The following is a 5,397-nucleotide window of genomic DNA, read 5'->3' as shown; positions in this document are numbered from 1 at the left end:
ATTCTTAAGGCCCTTTCACACAGGACGTGGCAGTTGCGAGTGTCTATTAGTTAATTTTTAATGGGAGACATGCAGAAAGCGGCAAAACGCGGGCAGTTTCGCAGGCAAGGCGGAGCGCAAGCGGTGCTCGTGCGTCCAAAATCTTGCCGCTTTCACGAGCAGGGCTCTTCGTGGCAGGCGCCACCAAAGATAAAAGTATTTTATCTTCGTGTAAGCGGCAGCTTTAAGGCTTTGAGTAAGATTATTAACAACCAATCATAGAACATTTCACTGAGCTCATGTCGGAGTGCTGAAAACATGATGAAGATCATTTTAAATGTGAATTTATATAAACAGAATTCCCAGAGTTATGATCCTTCAAAAATCTCTAAATAACCGAATCCAGAGCATGCGTTTACGAGTCAGTTAGCCAGGTAAAAATACAATTACGTGTAAAATGTCATTGTTAACTGACATGAAAACTACGCTAGTCATAGTCCCATGAAATTATAAATAGTAAATAACACAAATACAGAAGTTCCGTTATGTTTTATTTAGCTTTTAGTACATATAAATGTGACGTTTGCAACTATGGCAACGTCCGCCCTGAGACGGCGTTGCGAACACCGCATCTACTGCACAAAACGCTTCCACTACGAGAGAAAGCAAGTCAAGTCAAGTCGAGCTTTATTGTCAATCCGTGTAGTCCGGTTGTTGAGAAGCATCGCGGCAGCATTAATTATTCAAATGCAAGCCGAACGATATGATTTTATTTTTTTGAGTGACAAACACGTAGAAGGGTGTGGGCACACTGGGGGGGGGCAATCAGTTTTCAGGGGGGGCAAGTGCCCCCATGGCCCCTCCCCTGTCTACACCACTGTTGGGGAGGAAAAATATAGGTGGGTTCTTTTTTAAATGTGGTGCAAGTGTGTTGAAATAAATGGATATAAATGTAAGACGAGATGTTTATTGGTTAAAACACTTGATCACTCAAAAAAAATATTTAATATGAATCAGACTTACTAGTTTTGTTTGTAAAAGTTACTTAACAGCATCCAAAGTAGGTTTTTATTTACATTGTCCACTTGCAAAGCTCCAGTACTACACGCTAGAGCAGGGGTCGGCAACCTACGGCACGTGTGCCAACAATGACACGCAGAGGGATGATCGCTGGCACACGAGCAATAGGGAAAACTGCATACTGACGTACATTTTGAGGTAATAACTTCTCGTAGTCACACAGCCTGTTAGGAGCTATAAAAACTATTTTGAGAGAGAGAGAGAAAGAGAGCGAAATATGTGTAAACTGTCTGCGTCTGTGTTTCTCTCCACAAACAATGAAGCTGAATTTAGTTACTTAAAAACCAGCGATTTTACCCCCCTCCATGCTGAGAAATATAATGTAGCGATTCAGTATCGATTAATAAAAGTCACGTGGCAGTGCTGACAACAAGTTTATGAGCTTCTGAATGTTACTTTTTGCACAGTGTGATCTCAGATCTCAGATTTTAATGCATTGGCCTTGTCACACACGCACACACACATACAGTTGTGTTCAGTACGGTCACACTGTATATTATTCAAGAAACTTTTGAAAAGTTTTAACAATCTATGAAGAAATCTTCAGAAACTATTTGCATGAAAATCAAATAGGCCTATTGTTCTTCAGAAACTATTTGCATGAAAATCAAGTAGACCTATTGTTTTTTTTTATCATTTCATTAGGGGGGGGGGGGGGGGGGGGGGGTTGGCACAGTGGTTAACCAGAAAAATTAAAAATGGCACGACATGCCGAAAAGGTTGCCGACTCCTGCACTACAGTGATGCTGAGACAGGTACCCAGATGGCCAATTTGGCTCATAATTGATATTATACGTGTTATTATGCCCTATATTTGTCACCGTGATTGTGCTTTAAAAGGCTAAATAAGCCATGCCATGTCTTACGCCGTGTCTCTGCTCACTGACACGCTGCAACAGCTGTAACTGCAACTGGATGCGTCAAAGCAAATGTGCGAATCATTTGTCCTTCATCGTGTCACGCCTCGTCCAGAGTAGACAGCATCGCAGTAGATTTAAATTTGCTTTGGACGTATCGCGAGGGTATTACTGGTGATCATAATCTATTTATTTGGAATAATGCAACAATTCTACCCCATAGATCTGTAATATTTGCTTTTACACTATTTATTTTTGTCTTTGTTAACATTATTTAATAAAAATACAGTTGTTCATTCATTGTTTGTTCATGTTAGTTCACAGTGCATTAATGTGAACAAACACAACTTGTCATTTGAATAATGCATTAGTGAATGCTGAAATTAAAGTTAGCTAATATTAATAAATGCTGTAGAAGGAAGTAGGTGTAGACGTTAATAAAACACAATCTAACAGGTAGAAAATTTAATTAGAAACATCTAAACTTTTCAAAACACAGCAAGTGCACCGCGGGTCATGTGACAAGAATCAACCAATCAGCTTCATCCTTTCCCGTAACAAAATTGAAAGCTAAGCCAAGACGGAGAAACAGCTGATCATAGCTGTACAAGGATAGCCATTTAAAAAAAAATAAATTTAGTAGCAGAGCTATCTCAAGGGTTTTTAGTGCTGCAAATCCAATTATACTTTGCTGAAACTTCCGCGTCTTCATGGAGAGCGCAGGTCATAGTTGCTTAGCAACGGCAGACGCCACTGGAGCGCAAGCATAGAGCGCAGGCTACAGAGTGCTTTGGAAAGAAGGAGAAAGCGCGTTTTCAGGCGCGACATGCAAATGTGGTTTTGTTTCGAAGGAGAAAAAAAGCATATTGCTGGACTCGGTCGAGACCAACGAGAACACTTGGCGAGTCCAATGACCAAGTCCGAGACAAGTCCGAGTGCAAACACCAACGAGTCCGAGACCATAGAAAAATGTCTCGAGTCCGGACTCGAGTCCGAGACCGGACTTGAGTACTACAGCCCTACTTCACACATGCATATTAGCGCCCTCTTTGATTGTGGGAGATTTGAAGTACATGCGCTTCCCCAGTCCGAAGATATCGGCGAAAGTTTTTTTTCTAAGGTAAGTTTTTCATTTCACCATGTCCATTCCACATTGAATAGCTTCTCAACCTTACATGACTGCTAAAGTTAACTTACATTTTCATAAACTTTGTAGCAAATTAGCTCAAAAGGGAAATGTATATAAATAATTACAATTAATTATGATTAATTACAATTATTTATATCAGCTGCCAGTAGTAACTGTAGCAGAATTAAATTGCCCTCAACTAATCTGTTCGTCCAGCGAACATTCAATGTAAATTAATATCAACTCTAGGAAAGGATATTTTTGTGGCCACAGAAAATACTTTCATACAGTATTAATGCATTAGCGCATGAAGCGAGGATCAAAATCGTAAAGGGACATTAATTTGCAAGGCAGAATAAGAAATTCATGTAATTTGTATACAAGAGTTTTATTAACTAAACACTAACACAAACTAGTCTAACAAACAAACAGTCACTCATACATGGGAAAGGGCAGATGAGGCGTGATGGATGAAACCATCAGGAAAAACCAGAGAATGAAGCTATGAAAGGAGTCAGTTAACCACCTGAGTGAAACCATCAGCGCCGTTTTAGAATGGGGTCTACAGCTTATACTAAACCTCTGTTTCGTTCCGTTAAATGTATGATACTTGCATTGCCTTTGTCGTTGACGAGTGCCCAGATGCAATCTCGGATGAAAGTCTTGATGGTTTCAAGGTTTTGGACTTACGATCATGTTCTTCCGGGTTTGAAGAGTGATGAATTCCAAAGATGTTCTGATTCGATGGTGATTGGGAGTTTCTTCCCAGTGGAAAGTGAAAAAGAGCTAGGAGAGACATCAGCTGAGATCCTAGGATCTTTGGTGAATGGAAAGTCAAGGCCGAGGCCTGGCAGGAACTTAGGGTGTCCTTAGAAGACTAGCTCAGCATCCCCATCTTCTCAGAATCTAAAAGAACCGCAGACTGAAGGCGTGTCACTGATGTGAGGCCTTTAAGGTCTGAGAAGATTCACGCATCTCAGGATGGGCTTGTCCAAAGAGAAAGGCTGAAATTCCAAGTGGGAGGTTGGAAATACTGGGGAGTTTTACGGCCCTTTGTCTGAGAGCATGGTAATTTGCATATGGAACTCGATTAATTGCTGATGCAAAATTACTAAAGATTCTTAGAACGCTAATATATTGCCTAAGTACCAACATATTATATACACTGTCGTTTAGATCATCAGAAGACGAATTCATAGCTACTAAACATGGTAAGATTACATACAGGTAAGATTACATGAACGAGTGGTTCTATCATAAGCATGCATAAAACAGTATACAATACAAAAGACAATATACAAGAACAGTAACAACATACACAATGACCTGAAGTATATGTGTGTTCATTCAAAGAAAGGTGTTCCTATGAATTAATTAGAGAAGAGTCCATTTTTATGGGCAGTATGTGTCTGTTTTAGAGAGAACTGAGTAGGAGGAAGATTCTCTCTACATACTTTTAGGTCGTAAAAGTTTATCTGATCTGGCTGAGGGGTCCTGGTTGCCATGGTAACTAGGGGCCTGTTGTCGTTCACAGACATCCTGGCACCCAGTATGTTTATTGGGTGAGGGGTCTGTGACTATTTGTTAATCTAATGAAAAATGGTGTGTCTGATTGGTCCAAATGCTACAAAATTCCCCCCATAATTCCGTCGAATAGACAACAGCGAGTGTCGTCAAAGGTGCAAAACAATCAGACACGCGTGCTGTGGTGATGTAGGCTGTAGCAAGGTGAGGGTCCTCGAGCTTGTGCAGCAGGTGTCAAGGCTGTGTCACCTGTCATCCTGAAGTGAGTTGGTCTGGGTAAGATGGTTGTTTGTCGATGTTGTTAGCCAGTAGGCTATCCGTGGTACCCGCGATGTGGAACAGCCGGGTTAGACTCTCACTGGTGAGAGTGCAGGTGGTTCCAGGGATTGCAGGGAATTTTTATGGAGATTGTGTAGTGTATAATGATGTAGACCTAGTGATGATGGCAGGAGGGCAGCAGATGGTTGTTAGGCTGCTTCTGGGGTGTAGACCGGTTTTAAGGGATGCTCCTCCCTTGGAGGGGTCTGATGCTGTGTTGCGTCAGGCAAGGAGTCAGAAGTTTGTCCTTCCCAGTACTCCTCTGTTGAGTTTTGTTCAATGAGCTCTTTTGCTAGTGTCAGCAGCTCCTGTATCTCAGAAGTAGGCATGTCCAGCTGTCCTTGTGTAGCCTCCGTTCGGCACCTGTGTGAAGGGTGTGGAGGAGGATGTTGTGGTGGACTGCTGTTGGACATACCGTGGTGTTTGCAGGATGAGGATGCCTACTACACTGTAGAACATCACTGAATTAAATTGTGACCCTGTCTGTGAATTCCCATTATATACCAAATG

The sequence above is a fragment of the Sinocyclocheilus grahami genome, unplaced genomic scaffold, assembly GCF_001515645.1.
Source record: "Sinocyclocheilus grahami isolate Dianchi unplaced genomic scaffold, SAMN03320097.WGS_v1.1 scaffold2375.1, whole genome shotgun sequence".
Classification (NCBI taxonomy): domain Eukaryota; kingdom Metazoa; phylum Chordata; class Actinopteri; order Cypriniformes; family Cyprinidae; genus Sinocyclocheilus; species Sinocyclocheilus grahami.
This window is presented reverse-complemented; position numbering follows the sequence as displayed.